Source organism: Mustela putorius, unplaced genomic scaffold (genome assembly GCF_011764305.1).
Source record: "Mustela putorius furo isolate JIRA1106 unplaced genomic scaffold, ASM1176430v1.1 tig00003853_pilon_pilon_pilon, whole genome shotgun sequence".
Classification (NCBI taxonomy): domain Eukaryota; kingdom Metazoa; phylum Chordata; class Mammalia; order Carnivora; family Mustelidae; genus Mustela; species Mustela putorius.
This window is the reverse complement of record NW_025422005.1, coordinates 15,612,237-15,632,606: the sequence shown is the minus strand read 5'-3', so window position 1 is coordinate 15,632,606 and position 20,370 is coordinate 15,612,237. Positions and strand designations below refer to the sequence as shown.

General features: G+C 54.9%; 1 protein-coding gene across 5 annotated transcripts in view; it reads left to right on the top strand.

Annotated features, from left to right (window-relative positions):
- Positions 1–20,370, top strand: part of LOC101681560 (basement membrane-specific heparan sulfate proteoglycan core protein) — a 98,799-nt gene that overhangs the window by 6,216 nt on the left and 72,213 nt on the right. The gene's annotated exons all lie outside the window — the stretch shown is intronic.

Here is a 20,370-nt window from a genome sequence, read left to right as displayed (position 1 = left end):
ATCCCAGGGTCTTGGGATCGAGCCCCATATGAGCTCTCTGCTGAGCAGAGATCCTGCTTCCCCCTCTCTGTGCCTGCCTCTTTGCCTACTTGTGATCTCTGTCTGTCAAATAAATAAATAAAATTAAAAAAAAAAAAAAAGGGAAAACTCTGGGAGGCATTGGAGGGGAAGGCCTAGCGATGGGGGCAGCATAGGACCAACTCAGAGCGAGGACAGTCAGCCCCCCCACCCCACCCCTTGACCCCCAGCCAGAGCTGAGACCTCTACACTGTCCTGTGAATTGGGTGCTGGCGGAGTGGGGGGGTCTTGCCACATATGGAACTGCAGGCACGGGCCCCTTAGGACCCCACAGCCCGAGCTCATGTTTGTGTATCTATGTGTTTATTATGTGTTTATTATTATTCCCAGTCTAGCAGGGAAGCATCATAAAGACATGGACTCAGATTCTGTTCATTGCTCTGTGCCTGGTGCTAGGCCACAGTAGACAGTAGCTGAACATTGATCGAGTGAATATGTGAATGGCCTTGGGAGAAGTCAGCAGGCCCAGAAGGCCGAGCTCCTTGCTGAGGATAGAGAAGGGGCTGCTTTGGCCCCTGGGCAACAGGGGAGCTGTCCTTCCTAGCCTCTGCTCTCTGCGGAGACCTGGAAAATGGGGCCTAAGCTGTGGTGCCCACACTGCTGTCTTCCCCTTGTCTGTTTCCACTCTGGACTCAAAGCCCCTTTCTTGGGCACCACGATCGAGGGAAAGTGTGGGCTCAAAGGGCCCTGCCTTCAAGCCTTCGCTCAGCCCCACCTGGCTGTGTGACCTTGGGTAAGTTGCTTTGTCTGTCTGAGCCTCAAGTCAGAAATAGGGATCGTGATGCCCGTTTCCCCAGTGTACGTGAGACCCAGAAGTTGCACTTTGCTCGGTGTGTGAAGGGAAATAGGTGTTGGACAAATGGTGGCTGTTTTGTGCGAATTGTTCCTGCTGAGGGCAAGGCCAGAGTGATGTTTGACTAAGGGTTCCGAGTTGCCCAGCATGCCACACCTTCTGATCAAAACTGCTGCCAGCGACTGACCCAGGACCCCGCTTGTGGAATGAATGACCACGTAGATGAAAGCTGTTGCTTCTCTCCTCTCTCGCGCTCCAAGGGCTCTGGATGTAACAGCCTCTGATCCGTCACTGCCCCCCTCCCCCACTGCAGCCACAGCTGCAGGACAGAGTCCAGCCTTCCACCCTGATTGCTCCTTCCTGCTGGGGGAGCAGGAGGGGGGCACACCCCAGGGTGTGGCTTGGGAAAGGCTCGAGCCTGTGGATGCACTGTCCCCTTCCCAGATGTGTGCCGTTGGTGGGCTCCGAGCAACAAGAGGTGTGGCCAAGTAGCTCCCACAGGGGGCAGAAAGGATGTTGGCACATCTTAAGGGGTGTGGCGAGGGGGCTTCCTGGAGGAGATAAGACCTTGCCCAGGGAGGTCCCGAGGGATCCTATAGGGTCAGTGGAGCCGCACAGCCCTTACTCTTACCCCTGTGAGCTCGCAGAGAAGCATCGGGGCAAAGGGAAAGAGATGCAGGAGTGCGTGGTAACCTGTCCCTCCACCCTGTGCCTGGGGCTTGGGCTGCTGGCTAGAGACCTGCCCCTTCCCCACGAGGGTGTGTCGCGTCCAGGTGTTTCATTTTCTTGCATCTGGCATCGTTCCCCATCTTTCCCCCAGTCCCAGTCTGTGGGGAGTGGGAGGCAGCCTGGGGCTTGGCAGGGGGAGGACTTCAGAGTGGCCTCGGGTGACCTCACAGATGGTCTCCTGGCATGGGGCTGGGAATTCCCAGCTGCCTCTGGCCCCTTCCCAGCCCACCTCCAGGTCCCTGACCCCACCTCTGCCTTCCCCGCCTTCCCCTGCTCACCCGCACGGAGCCAGATCTGGCCCCCACCTCCTGCTGCTGCTGGCCTCCCCTCCTCACCCCAGCTGACTCATCCCCTCTCCTTGTTTGGTGGTTCCAGTTTTCAAATAGTTGGGAACTGGGATCATGCCTCTTCTTGGATGCCTCGCTGGGCTGGATGGATTGAAGTTCTGGCTTCATAAATCCTGGCCCCAGCGGCCTCTGTCACTTCGCTTTCTCCCTCTCCTGCTGTTTGCCTTCCTGCGACCCTTGGGCCAGAAGAACAGAGACCTTGGAGTTTCCTGAGGCCAGACCAGGGTCTTCTCTCAGCCCAGGGACCTCCTGGGGCTCCTCCCCAGGGACCCCAGTCACGTTGATCATCAGCCAGTGCTCAGCGAGCGCGCATGTCTTCTCTTGATTAAAAACCGCCACCCTGTCTTGAGCCAAGCCCCACACGGGGCTCTCTCCCAGCAGGCATTATTGCATATAATCCCAGGAATCTCAAGGTTGGCATTATTTTTGCCATTTTGCAGAGGGGGAAACTGAGGCACAGCAGGGACATGGTTGGCCCAATTCATCCATCTCATATGTGGCACAGCTGGAAGTGGGGTCCAGGTTGTCTGCCTCCAAAGCTGTCATCCCTCCTTCTGTGGATCCAGTCGGCTGGTGTAGAGAGAGGACAGTCAGGGAAGACTGGAGGACTGGCACAGGCAGGACAGGCTACACGGAGGAGGTGGACGGGGCTGGCCTTGGCAGAGGGTACAGCAAACTGTGTATCTGCCATGTGGGCTTATCTCGTTCCGACTTCGAGGGCTTGGGTACCTTTTGCCCCTTGGCCTCCATCCCAACTTAGTGATAACATTCCCCCGGGAGATGGATTTGGCTTTCCCTGGGACTGAGACCCCTGGGAATGTGGATCTTTCTCAGTCAGGTCCCAAGCTCCTCGTGGGAACTGCACGTTTTGCCATTAGGAATTCAGTGAATTTTTGCCAAACGGGACTCACTCGGAATCAGCCTTGTGCCCACCTCCATCCCAGGGACCTGTGTGGAAGAGAAGACACAGACCACATGGCCCATTGGGGAGGCATAATCTACACATAAGTCCCAAACTGAGTCATCCGAGCATCCCTGAGCAGTGCAAGAGTCAGGAATTTTCCCATTCATTCATTCATTCATTGCCTGAGGACCTACTGTGTGCTAGACATCGTACTAGGTGTTTTATCTGCGTTGTCAACTTGCCCATGTAGTTGGGATTCTACCTCCTTTTCCCACGAAGAAGCAGCTCTGTTGAGAGCCATGACTGGCCCAAGATCACACAGCCAGGTGCCAAGGAAGGTGGTAGTGGAATCCGTATCTGACAGTCCTCCTGGGAGAAGTGAGAGGCAGGGTCCCTCCTCTCCGGGGTCCCTGGGTTTTAGAGAGGCAGGTCCCATGAATCAGAAGCACCCAGTGCAACTCACAGTGCAGACAGGAACAGGTTGCCAGGGAAGGAAAAGATGGATTTCGTGCCTGGAAGACCTTGCGGAGGCAACAGGACCTAAAGAGCCTAGAGGATTTGGCTGGTGGGGGAGGAAGGCATCTGGGCCAAGGGGCCAGAAGTCATCTGTCCCCATTGTCCCTGGATTCACATTGTTGTCCAGTGTGTGGGCAGGAAGGCCCAGGGCTGCTGCTGGAGTCATTAACACGAGGAAAAGAATGAAAGGAAGCCACCAAGCTAGCTGAGGTGACATCCATCTTGGGTCCTCACCCTTTACCTGGCCTGACCAGGAGGCAGGAGGTCAAGGCCCCTGGCTGCCACTTAGTTGCCAACCAACTGCTGACCCTCTTTCCTGGGCTTGATTTTTCTATCCACGAAATGGATTTCTTTCTTTCTCTTTGGTCCCCCCGCCAACCCAGAGGAGCGGGAGTGTTGAGATCTTGGAGAAAACCACTGGCTTTCCCTCAAGGGATGGTGGTACGCCATTCTTTAGAGCCTCCCCTGTGACTAGTCCTACATCATCCCTCACTGATGCTACCAGTGCCCAGGTGCCAGGCCCTGAACGAGGGAACCAGATGGAGGAGGTGGCTGTCTGCTCCCTTAGACCTCACCTGTCCTTTCCTATGCACACGAGATCCCTTCTGCGGCGGCCTGCCCACATGGGTTTCCCTTGGGGACCTGCGGCTGAGCTAACAACAGGGGAGCTGTCAGTGTTTAGTGACTGCGCATTAGCTTTGGGGGTCACGGGACTCCTATACTCCTCCTGTGTGATCCTGGACAAGTCTCCGACTTCGCTGAGCTTCACGTCCCCCGGAGGCAAAATGGGGCCATTCATTCATCCAGCAAACTTTTATGGAGTGCCAGCCCTAGGCCAGGCCCTGTGTTAGGTATAAACCAGCCAGGGGGTTAATGGAGCTTTAGAGTCTGAGAGGGAGGCCTGCTGGTTGCTGGACTGGTCCATACGAGGTTGGGCCTGGGGAGAGTGGTGTGCAAGAGCAGGTTTTCATGGCCACGTGGCCTCTGGGAGATGATCTGGAGTCTTTGTGACTTCGTCTAAGCCCGCATTTGTTAGTAGTGACTTGGCAGCCTGTTCTTGTGGAAAGAGGGGACCCGGGGACATGGCCCCCCTGGGCTAGGGCAGGCGAGAAGACCCATAGGGCTGGAGAAGAGAGCAGGCTGGTTTTGTTGGGCATCTCAGATGAGTTCTCGGGTGTGGAAAATCACCGGGGTTATTTATGCTGAGCCTGATTAATTTAGGAGAAATGGAAGCCCCGGGTGTGGGGTTCTGTGATGTTAGGCTGGATGAAGGGGGTGGGCCTGAAGCTCGAGGGAAAGGGAGGCAGAGACCAGCTCTGGCCTGGATTTGATTTGAAAGGGTTAAGTCAGCCTGGTGTTCTACCTCCTGGGTAGGGGGAGGTGAGGTGGGGAGCAGGGAAGGGATGGCTGGGGCAGGAATGTGTGATAAGATCAAAGCTTTCAGCCTGCCCAGGCCTCACCTTGGTTTCACCTGAGCAACTTAAGGGAATTCTCTCCTTGGAGGAGGAGGAGGCTGGAGAACTCCTGGGGGAGGGGGTTGCAGGTCCCACCCTCCTCCCTTGGGCACTCCAAAAGAGGTCCCGCCCCCCATCTTCCAGAAGGCTCAGCTCTTGCCCTGACAGGTGCTGGTAGCCCCAGGGACCACCTTTACTTGGTGCATCCAGACTGGGGTGGGGGCCCTCCCTCTTTACCACCCCTACAGCTCTCTCACCCTGGGGGTTCTGGCCAGGACTTGGGGAGCTCTTTCAGTGGCCTCTTGGCCCTCCATCCATTAATTCTCCATTTAACTCTGCAGGTTGTACCTAGGGATAGTGTCATAGACAGGAGACACAGCCATGAGTCTTGTCCTGGTTCCATCATTTACTGCTCTGTGTTGCTGGGCCGGTGGCTGAACCTCTCTGAACCTCATCTGTCAGCTGGGAGTGGCAATACCTTCTTGGTGGGATTTTGGGGGAAGACAAAAGATCATGTACATCTCCTACAGCCAGAAGAGACCGTCGACAAATAACAGGAACCACTCTTTTGTGGTTTTCTTTTGCCCCCTTTGAAGATGACCCCTGACCGTAGGTAAACATGGAAGATGACTTGGCCATAGGTAAACATGCAGGCTCCGTTTTGTCCTGCCCTCTCCTCCCCTGCCCTCTGGGAAGGTCCCAAGCCCCAGAGTCCATCCTTCTGTCCAGCACTCTTCCCTATGGGTCTTCACAGTGTTGAAGGGGAGCGGGGCAGGACAGGTTGTAAGGGAAGAGGGGGCCTGGACTCTTGTAAATGCCCCCAGGGCATTAGCCGGGCCACCTGTCCTAGTGACACCAGGTCGAGCTTAACTGGCCAGCCCGAGTCAGCCAGGTGGTCCAGGCCACCCCCTGGAGAACCGGGCCCCTCGGTGCCCCAGCCTCCACCCGGGCTCCTGCCTCCGCTCAGTGCCTTGGTTCTGCTACGGTTAATGATTATTCTGGGCAGCAGGGGACGGGGAGGCCCGCCCCCTCAGCGCCTTAACCACTGGTTGCACCCGAGGTATGTTAGCAAGCGGCTTGGGTGTTCCCTGCTTTAATGTGGCAGCTCAGCTCTGAGGCACGTGGAGGGGGGTTGGAGGGGGGAGCAGGCAGTAGGGTCTTAGAGTCACAGATTGACAGGCCAGCCTGTGCCCCTGGGGCCCAGGATTAGGGCCCATAGGATCTGGGTGAAATGGGAGGTAGGCATCATAGGCCCCTGTGCTTTGGTGCCAGCCGTGTCCGTACAGTCACACATCAGGTGAGCAAGGCCCCCAGCCCAGAAGAAGCCTTGTGCTCTTCCTCACCCAGGCTCAGAGCCCCCCCACCCCCGGGAGTCCCAGCTGGAAGGCCGTGTGAGGGTTAGGGCTTTGGGGCAGCTGGGCTTGGCTTCTGACCCCAACTCTGGTACCTGGGCCTGTGTGACCCTGGGCATGTCACTTTACCTTTCCAAGTACCGATGTCCTCATCTGAAACAAGAGAGTACTAATGCCTACTTTGTGGGTGTCCGCGAGCCAACGGGTGGAGAGTATGTAGCTCGTAATTAATAGCCAGGGAAGGGAAGAAATTATTACTGTTGTAGTTTTTGTTATTAGGAGAAAGTGAAAGTTGAACCCTGGTCCTCGGTAAAACCAGAGCAGCCGTGGCCCATGGGTGTTGGGCCCATGGCTGGGGGATCTGGGAGGAGGCGGGGGATAGGCAGGTCCCGGGAACTTGTTTGAAGAGGACATGTATGAGAAGGCTGGCTGGCTGGAGAGAACAGGGCTCTGCAGGCTCTCTGGGTCTCCCCCAGGCCTCCTCGGTGCCCCCCCTTCCCCAGCTCCTGGGTCCTGAGGTTGGTGCAGGCAAAGTGGGGGAGGAGGGAGAAGTTTATTTTGATAACATTAGGGCATATTCCCCCACTGGCAGCTGCTATTTTGAGAGCCCCGGAGAGCAGGGGCTATGGTTAAATTAGGTAATGTTGCTCCAGAAGGAATGTGTGAAGCCGCGGGGCCGAGGCCGCCGTGAGAGGACAGTGGGTTCGCGCCATATAAAATTAACTGCAACTTGGAGAAGAGCGGCTCCGGCCGCTTTATAAGGCGATGGAAGGGGGAGGCCTTGCGGGGAGTGGAGGTGATGGCCCAGGACCTCGTTTGGGGGCATCTGGGCCCGTGCCCAGAGGCCTGGTGGGCCCAGCAGGGGCTGGCGATGTGGCTGGAGGGGTAGGGCTGCTGAGTGCTCAGCCCTGTGCCTCTGGCTGCTGCTCCAAGCGGGTGGGGCCTGGGGTGACATGACGCATGGGGAAGACAGATCCGCAGACTTGGCCGTGAATCCTGCTTCTGCCTCCTTCTAGCCTTCTGTACTTGGGCAAGTTGCTGGAAGCAAACCTCAGTATTCTCAGTGGTGAAAATGGTTCCGGCCCCCTGAAGATGTTTCTTAAGGACTGAATCTCTAGAAAAAAAAGCAGAGTTAACTTTTGTTATAACCGATGCAAGATGGTGTTCTGACTCCGGGGATGGTCCACACACCAGCCGCTGGGCCTCACTCACACCTACTGAGTCAGTGCAGGTGTGCTAGCAGGATTCCCAAGAGACCCCCTAGGATTCCTGTTCATAGGGAAACTGGTCTCATTTTTTTTTTTTTAAGATTTATTTATTTGACAGACAGATCACAAATAGGCAGAGAGGCAGGCAGAGAGAGAGAGGGAGAAGCAGACTCCCCGCCGAGCAGAGAGCCCGATGCGGGGCTCGATCCCAGGACCCTGAGATCATGACCTGAGCCAAAGGCAGAGGCTTAACCCACTGAGCCACTCAGGTGCCCCATGCTGGTTTCATTTTATCTTGAAACCACTCCTGTGATGTGGGAATTACTGTCATCTGCTGTGAAAACTGAGGCATGGAGAGATGGCCGGCATAGAAGCTCCATCCATATTCATTCTCTTTCCCAATTCTGCCCCTTCTGCCCCTCCTACCCCTCTTTTGGGCTGAGCCAGGTCTGGGGAGAGGTACATCAAAGTTCCTGGCAGGACTGGAGAAAGTCAAGAGTATCGCCTGCCTTTGCGATTTAATTAGACTCTCTTATTTCCATGCACCACTGGGATGAGCACAGCTGGACAGAGGTCACTCCAAAGTCATTCCATAAGGGCTTCTCTACCAATCTACTCACATGCCCTGTGGTCCGGACAGTGGCCACTGCCTGACGGGTCAGGGGATCAGAGCAGGGGCTGCTCGGGGTCACCCTGTGTATTACTGGTACATTTGAGACTGAGTTCATCTAGCAGCAAGTATTTTGAGGAACAATTACTATGTGCCCAGCCCTGGGGAAGCATCCTAAATTTTCCCCAGTTCTACAGACTCTTTATTTTCCAGAAATGAAAATGTTACTATTTATTTCTCTACCACTTATCCCACGCCACACACTTGCATTATCTCTTACAACTATTAAATACCATGGCCTGTTTCTTCTTCTATAAAATGAGGATAGTAATAATAACACCGAGCTCATAGGGTTGTTATGAAGATAACATCTGTCAAGTGCCTGGCAAATAGGGTTTGTTAAATACATATAATAAGTACAAATAATCTCCCAACAAAGCCGGTCCTATTGCTGCCTTCCATTTGACAGATGTGCAAACTGAGGTCCGGAGTAAGAAGGATACTTTCCCATTGGGATTGTAGGAGAGGAGGGCAGAGCCCTAAAAAATTGAGTCCCTAAATTTCTGAGTCACTATTATAATGCAACTCACTTTGGTATATGCTGGTTTCTTATCCACTAGTTGCTGCTCAACATTGGGACATATCTTAAGGTTAAAATATATGTAAAAGATGAGAAAACCCGTCCTATTGCTTGTTCCCGACGAACATTGGTTCCAGCAGGAGAGTAGAGACATTTACTCAAATGGCTGTAATTAAGACCAAATCTCTAGCCCTGTCAAAGGTAGGGATTAAGTTCTGTGGATACGTGGGGGTGGGGGGAAGATGTCTTTGTGGGGGGTTCCAAAAGACTTCAGAGTGGAGGTGGTAATTTAGCAAAGCCTTGAAGGACCAACGAGTAGATTAGATTGGGAGGCATAGGAACAGCATTCTAGGAGGAGGGAACAGCCTTCACGAAGGCCTAGAGGCAGGAAATGTGCCCTGTGAAAGCCAGTGCCATTCAGGGGTCTGGGGCTGTGTGACATCTGCAGTGATAAGGCCTGGAAGGCCAAGTCCAGCTTTCTTGTTATTGAAGATTTCCATTTTTTCTCGAACACTGGCTCCTTAGCCAGCAGGGATTATTCCATCATCATTTTCACTTTTCTTCATGTCAAGAAATCAAAGACTTTATAAATGGCTTGTCTGAGCTTCTGGTCAATGTGTGATAACGGGCCTAGCTCACAGAATTCAAGCCAAAAGCAAGAGACTTGATGCCCTGATTAACTGGGCAGCCTGATCGCCTACACATGTACAATTTCCGTGAGTCTTTTCCAGCATTGACAATAACCCTGGGTGGGGAGCCCAGCGGAAAGGCCAAGCCTGGGTTCTGGTTTCCCCTCTGTGGCTTGCCAGCTGTGTGGCCTTGGGCAAGCCTCAGTTTCCTCCTTTGTGGGGCAGAGACAGCTCCCGCTCCAGGCTTGCTTTGAAGGATTGGTGATGGTGTGATCTGCGCTGCCCAGTAAGATGCCCTAGCCACAGGTGATGACTTAATAAGTCTAAGATTTAGTTAAATAAAATAAAATTTAAGTTTTCAATAAAAAATCTCGTTTCTCCATTGCCTCAGCACATTTCAGGTGCTCAGTAACCACAGGTGGCTCATGGCTACCTGACTGGACCGGGTAAACAGAACATTTCCATCACTGCAGAAAGTTCTATTGGGTGGCCTTGCGCACTGGGTAAGGGTGGCTATTGTTACTGTTACTGGTTCCCCATCCCAGCTTGGAGCCCCCCAGGCTGTGGAGGCCGGAGAGACCCCTGAGCCTTGACAGAGGTGGACAGGTTTGTCCGTCTGTGCCTTCTCTACTTTCTCCTCAGCTCCCAGGGAGCTCTCCCTGTCCCTCCCCTGACCACCCGTAATGGTAAAAAGGCTCCCCTTCCCCCTTAATTTCCCACCCCCTCCCCTCAGCTGCCTCTGCAGATCTGCCTGTTCAGCTGCTGGCATCTGGAATGTCCATGTCCGGCCTCCGAGATTCCCACTGCCCATTCCTGGGGCGTGGAGGTGCGCGCGGAGGCCTCCCCTGGCAGTCCCCTGCTGCCAGCGGAGGTGCCTGGGCCCCTCTCGGCAGGACGGAGATGATGGTTTGTTGTGACGGGGGCAGTGGGCAGCCTGCCCGCTCTAACACTCCCGTATCTGGGCGCCAAGCATGTTGTTTGCACTTGGCTGGGCCTCAGGGTCTGGCCCAGTGCCCTCGAGGGCTGGCCTAGTTTATCACCCTTGGTCACAAAGGCAGATCATGGGCCTCCGCCTGGTCAGGACACCAGGAGCTGCTCCTGGGCTGGGTCCTGGGGATGAGGGGCACATCTAGAGCTGGAGGGCAGGGCCAGTTCCCGGCTGCAGCTGGCCCATGGATGCTGAGTGGGGACAAGGCCCCGGCAGGCATAGGCAGGGCGGACACTGTTGGGGGCCAGGCAGGAGGTCACCCTGGGCAGTTCAGGTTGGTAGGGGCTCCTCGGGGCATTTACACCTGTCTAGGGAGGAGCTTGGGGTCACCTCTGATTATCACGTTCTGTCCTCCCCCTCCCATTGGCCCCTTCCCTCATCACCTGGGAAGTGGACAAGCAGGCCTCTCAGGCCCACGAGTGCTGAGGCCACTGAGGCCCAACAAGGAATTGTGACGCCTTCACAGCGTCACACCACCACTGTCTAGACGTTCTACACAGCCAGTCTAGAGCAGTTGGGACTCTGGCTTGGACACCTCATGGGCTTTTCCCCATCCTGCCCCTCCCCGTGGGAGCTCTGGGGATGGTAGTAGCCCCTGGATATCTTGCTGAGAAAGATGGTTGGAATCCTGGCCCTGCCACTTTTTCTGTGACCTTGGGCAAGCCTCTCGGAGCCTCCTCCTGGGCCTCATCCGGGGAATGGGAATAATAATTATACCTCATTCTCAGGGCGGTTGTAAAGGTTAGGCAACCGGCCCTCTGGCTGTTTTCAGAACATTCTAAGGGTACTCCTGCCTTGGGGCCTAGACAGCCACGACTCCCTGTCCCCAGAGTGCCCTTCCCCTGGGCCCTAGTTTTCATCACATCAGTCCCCTTCCCTAACTGGCCTGTGTAAAACAGGGGCCTCACCGCGACAGTCCTGGTCCTCCTCGCTCTGCTGTGTTTTTCTTCACAGCATTCTCACCCTCTGACAACTAACAGTTCATGGTCCCGTCGAGTCCCCAGTGAAGTGTCACCTCCATGAGGGCAGAAAACACATGTGTGTGGTTCGTGATACCCACGCACGTTAACAGTTCCTGGTTCCCTCCCCTCCTCTTCCGGGTCCTTCTGATCACAGCCATTTTTCGGGCCCTGGCTCCAGGCCAGGCCCTGTGCTCTGTGAGTTTCACAGGGTCCCCGTGACAGCTTTGTCACTCATCTGAGTGGCAGGAGGTGCTGCGGTGACTCGCCCGAGGCAAGCCAGCTGGAAAGTGGCAGAGCCAGGCTTCCAGCTGGGTTGGTCCTGCCCGAAGCTCCCACTGCACCGCTTTCTGGGTTGGGCTAACAAGATCAGAACTTTCACCCAGATTTGGAGTGCAGGATCTCCGTTTGTCAGGAGTGAATGGATCAGATTTAAGGGGGGGCTCTCCGTCTTTTGGGGTGCCCCTTCCAGCCCTCTCTTATCCTGTGGTTGGTCAAGTACAGCCATTCCCACTGCCCTAGAATGGCAGGTACCCTTTGGCTGGAGAGCCCCAGAGGTCAACTAGAAACCCCAGGGATAGGGTAGGGACCCCGGGGTGACGGGTGGTTCAGGTCCTGGGCTGTCCCTTGGCTGTCTGGGGGCCAGTGGACAGGGTGTTCATGCAGGCAGCAGACATTCCTGGTCGGAGGTGGCTGACAGCAGGAGATTTACCATTTCCGGTAACCCGAGTCCCTGGGAGATTGAGTTCTCCCTGCCAAGGACGTGCACCCTTGGCTTGCCAGACCTTCCTGCCCTTGCCTCGGCCTTGGTCTGCCTGGGGCTGAGGACCTGTTGGAGGGAGCTGCTGAAAGTCCCAGAGGTTGAGATAGGAGGGGTCTCAGGCCTTGATCAGCCCCTGACAAAGCCCCAGCCTAATGCCACCCTCCCAGAGCCCTCCTCTGTGGAGCCCCACACCCCAGCCTTGGGGACGAGGGGGAAGGAGGTGACACGATGGAAGGAGAAGGGCGCTGGGTTAGGAGCCAGAGACCTGGGTCCTGGGTCTGCCTCTGCCATCAGCTTGCTAGGATTTCTCTTCTTGGAGCCCCCGCAGCCTGTCTGAGTAACCAGCACTGTTCTAAGTACTCTACATATACCATCCATCTTATCCTTATAACAACAGTGGGGGCGTGGGGGACGGTCACTAAAATGAAGCTCAAAGGTGGAAAGTCCCCCAGTGGGCAGTGTCACAGAATGGGATTTGAACTCAGACTCTTCAGCACTGGCTGGTCTTCCTTGATGCCTTGCTTGCCCTCTCTGAGCTCTTTTTTGGCTTCCCCTCCCAGTAAGTGAGGGCTTTGGGCTAGGGGATCCCTTCCAGCCCTGGCAGAACAGGACCCAGGAATCTGTTGGAAGGCTTCCCAGGCACATTTCGTTTGAGGCTTACCTCGCCTATGGTGGATTGCGGGGCAGCGGGGTGGGGGGGCATAGCAGGAATTATTTTTCCCTGGGGGTTTCTGGAGAGCTCATTATCTGGGCCTGTAAGCCCTTGGATGAGGGGGTGGGGGTATGAGGGGAGGAAAGGGAGAAGGGGACAGGTTGTCCGTTAAATCTTCACAGCAGTCTTGAAGGTGGTCATTTTTATTCCTATTCTACAGATTGGAAAACAGAGGCTCAGAGGGGTCAAGGGATTTGCCCAGAGCTACACAGCTAGGAAGTTGCCAGCCTAGGGCGTCCAATCAGCTCCAAGTGGTTTGGGGTGGCATGTGACCAACACACATTTCCTAAGATGGCTTTCTTTGATTTATTAATACAATAAAAATAGTAGTCTTCCCCCCAAAAAACCATGAACATGCCCCAGGCTTTAAATACCTGTACATCCAAACTACATCTCCCAGGCTGCCTCTGACACCTGGACACGGCCCAGGGATCCTTTGTTAAGCTGCTTCTCCACATACGCCTCGGAAAATATGGCCAGGCATAATTACAGGGATGCAAGAGTTCAGAGGAGCTGGGCCGCGTGGGCTGGAACGAACTGGAAAGGGTTGGCACTGTGCTGGGAGCTGAGGGGCCTAGGGTGGAGCCAGGCAAGGCCAGGTTCACAGGCTCCAAAAAGCCTCCCTGAAGGGCTTGCCACCCTGGCCATTTGCCAGGAACACCACGGGGCCTCTCCCGGGACCCCCTGCCCACTTGGCCCTGCCCATCCACCCCTCCCAACGGGGCATCAACCAGTCTCCAGCTAAGGCATCTTGGGCCCACAGACCTTTGCTCCAGTCCCTCCCCCTCCCCCCTGACTTCCCCAGGAACTGGGTAAAGGGCTGCAGGAATGAGGCCTGCATCCTGGCCAGTGGGCCCAGCAGGGCCAGGGACCCTGGGATTTGAACGGTTGGCAGCAAGAGGACTGAGATGACCCCAGCCAGCCTGCTCCTACCCCCCTCCTGCTGTGGGGCCCTTGGCCCTGAGGCCCCAGCAGCTGTCAGCAGGGAAGGGTGACAGAAGAGGGCCAGAGGTGATTTTTCAGCCCGCCCCTTCTCCCCCTGCTTGGGCCAGGCCCAGAATTCTTACCAGCTGCTGTCAGCAGCTGCTGAGCTTTGTTCCAGAGCCAGCCCTGGGCACCCCCCCACCCCCGCCTCTGAAGGACATCTTCCCACCATCTTTCATAGCCACTGCCCCTGGGAAGGGGTCGGGTCTAATATGGGTGACATGGTCACATTCCAGGGTTCCTTTGATCCTATGAACACACAAAGAAATAGGAATTAATGCCCCCATTTTATGGAAGAGAAAATAGATCCAGAGAGGCCAAGAGGCTTCCTTGAAATCACACAGCTACTGCATGGCTGAATCTAGGATCCTCGCTCTGGACTCAGTGTCCACCCCATGGCCTTTCTTCGGAGTATGTTGTGCAGAACAGTAGAAACTTCTTGAGGTTCCTGGGTCTGACTATCATCTTGGCTACTTAGTAGTTTAAGGACCCAAGGCAGGATCCTTTTTTTTTTTTTTTTTTTAATTTATTTAAGTAATCTCTGTAGCCAACATGGGGCTCGAAATCACAACCCTGACATCCCAAGTTGCACCCTCCACCGACTGAGCCAGCCAGGCACCCTTCCAGGTAACTCCTTAACCACTTGTAGTGGAACGCTCATGTTCTTGCTTATAAAATAAGAATAGGATCTACCTCTTAGGATTATTGAACAAATTACATGAGAGCATCAATGTTAAGTACTTAGCCTAAGTCCTGGAGTGTTCTAAGGACCCAAAATGAGATCTGGCAATGTTATCATGGCTCTTTGGGCGCTCCAGACACATTCCACAAATACATATATCGGTTAATAAATATTTATTTGGTACGTACTGTGTGCCAGGTGCTAGAAAAAGAACAGTGACAAAATAAACAAAATCACTGTCCCTGCTTACATTCTGTCCCACGCAGTGCTGGGGAGACACAGCTTCATTTTAACCACAGAAGCCGCCAAGCTCTTGTACACACACTGCCGTATTAGCCACATTTTCAGATGAGAAAATGGACTGAGACCAGTGGCAAAGCAGAGCCCAGGACCCAGTTCTCCCGAGGGTCTTGGGCAGTGGCCCTGAGGGCTTCCTGGAGGAGGGGGCACTTGCACTGCCTCTCTCAGGGCCTCAAGGACTGGCAGGAGAGGTTGGGATGTGGCTACCACAGTCTGGGCAGCAACAATTTCAGGAAGGTCTTGCCTAGGTCAAGGCCTCTTGTTCCCCAGGGAAGAGGTCCAGCCAGAGCTTTAAATACCCCCATGCAGCCCAGAATAGCCCCCATTGTCTTGGCCTGCAGCTGGGGGACCATGGAGGATGCTGAGGGGAGGCTGATCCTGGAGCAGGAGGACGTCTTCCCTATATGGTAGGGCTGGTGTTTCTGGGAAGACTTTTCCATTTGGCTCCTGCAAGAAAGCCTGCAGGAGGGAAGGGCGGAACACTGCCTGGTTCTGCGTGAGCAACGTGCTGGCTGGCGGGGGAGCTCCGTGGGTGGGGGACTCCCAGGGAGGGCTGTGTGCCTGAGTGAAGGTGCTCCTTTGTGCGCCAGGGTTGTGTGTGCATTGGCCCACTGGGCCCTCCACTGTGGGCAGGCCTAGCCATGTCCCCTGCCCGGGGCCTCTTGGCACCCTCTGGTGCTCTGGCTATTTTGGGCACTGGCTGTGTTCAGGTTTGGGGAGGGATGGGTAGTCCTGCCCAGGGCCAAGGATGCTGGGGGGCACAGTCTGGATGGCCGTTCCAGCCTCCTGGATCTTTGATGGCTATAGCCTCTGCCCCGGACTTCAGCCTCAATGGGTCACGGTCAGTGGACCCCTATGGGATGCCAGCCCCACTGGCAAGGGCAAAGAAGAGCGCCAGATAATCCTTGCCCTTGGGACGTTCCCTGCTCTCGGTATCAGGAATAGTTGTGCTTCCTCTAAGCAACGGGTTTATTTTGACCTCACTGGGACACGGAGTCCAGGGACTGGTCAGGTTTCCTTCCTCCCATTGGCCACTGGAAAGCTCAGAGCCAAATGAATGGTTGCTTTCTCAGACCTCCAGAACTTGGCACATATTCTCTATCTACTCACCGCACTCTAGACTGTCTGTCTGCTTTAGTGAGCTTCTGTTATGTGCGTGTAGTTCATTCTCTCCTGACCTTCTGGGTGTGTCTTTGTAGGCTGCTTTGAGTTTTTCTGGAAGAGGGAGGTGATGATGGTGATGATGGTGACTCCGTTCTGGGCAGTCAGTCCCCTGCAGCCCGATGCTTAAGGCTTGGTTCTCACTTTGGGATTCCCTCTGCCAGCCCCTCCCTCTTTGCTGGTGGAAGTCATAGCCTAGAATTCTAGAAACCTAAGATTTCAGGATGTCAGTGTCCTCAAATGTCAAAGCCAGAAGGAATCTTTGGCATCATCTATGTTGAGAGCTTTCAAATTTATTACTGAGCAGCGAAACCTTTATGCCAATCAAAATAATAGTATTTTGGTTATATTCTGCAATATTTTGATAAGTAACAACAAACACAGGACATTTGCCATGGGCTAGTGCTATTTGTAGCATTTGACATTTTTATCTCATCCTTACAACAGTCGCATGAGATAGATAATGTGAACTTTTGTGCCCATTTTACAGATGAGGAACAGAGGCACAGAGGGGTAAAAGGAGCTTCTCTCAGCTAACCAGGGGCTACACCAGAGGTACTATGCAGAAGGTCTTCATGTAAAATGGGAAAGGGTGGGTATGTTTTCACTGAAGCAAGTATTTGAGAGAGGGGACCCACATTCTCTGTCCCTCCACCCCGGGCAACCCACTTTCTGAGTTGTCCCCCAAGGCTGCTGAGACCCAAGACTGGAAAGCAGTGATCGAGGCCAGCTTCATCATTTGACAGAGGGAACCTGAGGCCTAGAGAGGGGAAGGGGCTTACTCCAGACAGTGGGCTGAGCCGGAAGCCCTTTCTCAGTCCCTCCTGGCCCGCTCTGCCCTTGGAAGAGCCCAGCAGCTAAACTTCCCCTTAGAATACTCAGCTCCCCTCTCTCGTGGGCACAGGGATCCTCTGACCATCTGCATGGTTCTAAGGGACCAGGAGCGACCAGACATGGGGCCACCCTCTGTGTGTCTCCTCAAACAGGACTCCTCTCCTGAGAGGGCAGGCTGATGGCCAGGGAGGAAAGGGGCAGGTTCCATCTCGCTTTTCTTAGACTCTGACAGTGTTTCTCCCCAAGGAGAGGACATACCCCCACTTCCGGTCGCCTGGCCTGCCTTTCCTCTATCAGCCCTTTATTGCATGGGGCCTTGGGGCTTTCTGTCTTCAAGAGCTCCCTTTTGGTGCTTCCAGTATGTGCTCTGTGGAACCCTAGTGCCATGAGCATAAAGAAAGGGTTCCAAGTTAAGCAAGTTGGAGAAACAGTAAATAGTCACCCCCTTCCCTCTTCAGGGTGCTGAGGACACTGAGGACTCAGGGAACCAGCCCAGCTTTGTATAACTAGCCTTTCTCAGATAGGTTGGAATGCAGGACCCTCCTGCCGTGTCCAGAGTTACTGTGCCTTGGAATGGACATTAGTCATGAGGAAAGGGGACAGGGGCACTTCAAAAGGAAGGAAGGGGCCCTTCCTTTTATTTCCAGCTCTGTTGCCCTCCACACCCCCCCCTGCCCCAGGCCTGTCTTCAGTCATGGGCTTGGCCCTTCCTCCCCCTCCAGGAAGCAGATGAGGAAAGCCCGGGGGAGCAGGGGGAGCTGGCCTCCTTGGCCGCAAAGAGCAGCCATTCCAGCCTGTTTTTTCCTGTTGCTGATGGCTATGGGAGCGAACGGGACCAGAGTCCCTGAGACCTGGCAGCCCGGCTGGCCTGGTGCAAGGCCCTCGAGCTGGAGCCATGGCCCTGCTGACCTCTGAGACCCTCACCCGTTCCCTGGGATGCCGGTTTGGGCAGGGAGCAGGTCTCTGCTCAGTGACCAAGGGCAGAGTCTTGTCCCCTCAGAAATGGGTCCCTTGGCCAGAGGCCTCAGGCGTCAGAGATGGTAGGAGGAGGGCTCCGGGAGTACAGTGTTCCTGGTTGGGAACCGGGGAGGGGTCTGGCTCCCAGCCTTGGCTCTTCCAGCTCTGGGATTCTGGGTAAGCCATCTTCCTAAGACTCAGTCTCTTCATTTATAAACTCCATCCATTCATTAACTTAGAAAGAGCTAGTGAGCAGCCACTCGGTGCCGGGTACTTGTAGGTACTGGGGATATAGACAAAGTCACTGCTTTTGGGGAGCTGATGTTCTGGTGGGGGTGACAGATGATAAACAGGTAAACATGTAAACACAGGTAGAATGTAGGTGGAGAGGTGCTGTGAAGCAGGGCAAGGGAAGTAACAGAGAGCTGACTAGTAGATTCTGGACCTGGGTTGTGGTCTGGGTCTCTGTAAAGGTGACATGTGAGCAGAAACAAGAGCAACAGCTGGGGGCGGTGTTCCAGGTAGAGAATGTAGCAAGTGCAAAGGCCCTGAGGTAGAGTTAGGTGTGTTTGAAACCCATTGAGATAAGTGTGGCAGGGAGTGGGGAGAGCACAGCAGGGGAGGAGGGTAAAGAGGTGTGTGTAGGGGTGTGTGTGTGTAGGTCACACAGAACCTGGTTACCCATAATAAAGGCATTTCTTCTCATCCTTTGGAGAATCAAGAGTAATGGAAAGGCCGGGCCCATTAGGTTCAGGAGATGGTCCTTATTTTAATTAGTGTCTCATTTCAACACAAATTTGTGGAACCTTCCGCCCTCCCTCCTCCTCCCATAAGCCTGGCACTGTGCTAGGGGCTTCATTCACAAAATCTGTGGGCAGCGACCCCAGAGAGAATAGGCTGGCCCAGACAGGTTGGTGTCTTGAAGGCCCACAGACACTCCGACACTCCCCGGTGCCAGAGAATCTGAGAACCAGCCTGGGCCGCAGGCAGGAGGCAGGCACGTGAACACCGCAGGCGCTGTTGGCACCAGTGGTGCTTGGCGGATAATGTTCACGCCCTGGGGACCTTCTTGCTGGGCGGCCAGGCCCGGAAGCCATTCCTACTTGCCTCCCCCGCCGCTGAGGCAGCACCTGGCTCTCCGGTGCGCAGGGGGGCGGGGGGGAGCATTTCCCAGCGATTTCCTCCTGCTTCCCTCTAGGCTAACAGGCAGCTCAGTCAGCGCTGGGAGGAGGCTCGCTCTTGGGGTGTCTGTGGAGCAGGAGGAGAGTACAGGAACTCTGGAAGGACTGAAGGACTTGGGCTCTGTGACTAACACCATGACATCAGCGTAGTCCAGGGATACTGTTCTTTTTTGGGACAAGCCCATTTAGGGCTGGTCCCTTAACCATGCTGTGCCCTTTCCCACCTCTGGGCCTTTGCACTTGCTGCATCCTCTACGTGGGACATGTGCTCTTCCTTCTGCCTAGTGCACGCACTCTGCCCCTTCACCACCCTATTTAGGTGAGGCCATCTTTCAGATCCAGCTGAATTGTCCTGTCCCCTGGGAACCTTCCCCAAACTCCCACCTGCCTCGGTCAGTGAGGGGACTCTCCTCTGGGCCCTCCTGGCCCCCCCATCCTTCCTCTCTAGAGCCCTTCCCACACCATGTCCATATATCTTGGTTTAATGCTGTATCTCCCTTAGGAACACAGAGCTCTGTGTCTCTTTATGTCCCAGTTTTATCCCTAGGACCCAGCATATAGTAGGTGCTCAAGAAATAAAGCTCTAAGCGACATGAATTGAACCTTATAGGGCAGGATGGATTGATTATCCTTTTTTTTATAGGGGTGGAAGCTGAGGCTGCCCAGCTAGGAAGTGGCCGAGGCAGCCTGGGATCTGGGTTGCCGAGAAGAGCCCACCCTCTGCCCCACTGGCCATGTCTCTTGCTCGGGCCCTGGTGGTGACAGCCCTGTTCGGCCGTAACCGCAGCTCCATGCAGAGGGACCTTAAAGGCAGGGACCGTGTGAGGTCCACCTTGGAAAGGCCCAGGCAGAGTTCTCCGGCCAGCCTTCCCAGAGCAGGTACCCCCTCATTCCACTTGCCTCTTCCAGCAGCTCTGGGAAGGAGGCAAACCAGGCAGACTTTCTTATACCTGTTTCACCACCGAGAAACCTGAGGCGTGGAGGGAGTGTTCTCTGTTTCAGGGAGCATGGTATCTGGGCCCTCTTTTCCCTTGGGACTGGGTGTTGCGGCCTCCTCTTTAGTGATGGGGAACTGAGGCAATGTGACTCTTGCTGTGAGTTCGAGCAAGGCCTTACTTTCTCGTTCTGAACTTCATTTTCTTCTTCTGTCAGAAGGGCTAATCCCCACCTGGGGGCAGTTGGGCAGGTTCATTGGTTCATTCATTTACTCTGTCTGTGTGCACGGATGTTAATTGAGCACCTAGTACGTGTCTTCTGTCTTGAAGAGGCAGCAGTGCTCAAAACAGGTGAATATCACGGCCCTCCTGCTCCTTCTGTTCCACACCAACAGAAACGGCTGGTGTGGAAGCCTGGTGCACAGAGTGGGCACTGGCTACAGTGTGCTAGAAGGGAAGGGTGCCGAGGGGCTTATCCAAGGCCACAAGGTGAGTCTGGGGCAGAGATGGCACGAGAGAGCCCAGAGTTCCGCGTTTCTGCGTCCTTATTCTCTGGTGAAGGCCCTGACCAGCCCTCCATGCTCCTTCTTGGCCCTGGCTGGAATGCAGGCTTGGCAGGTTGCGGGCCTTGGGGTGGGAAGCAGGGGCCTGCTGGCTGCTGGGCCTCTAGGCTCGCAGAGTACAGAAGAAGGGGCTCTGCTTTTGAACCGGATT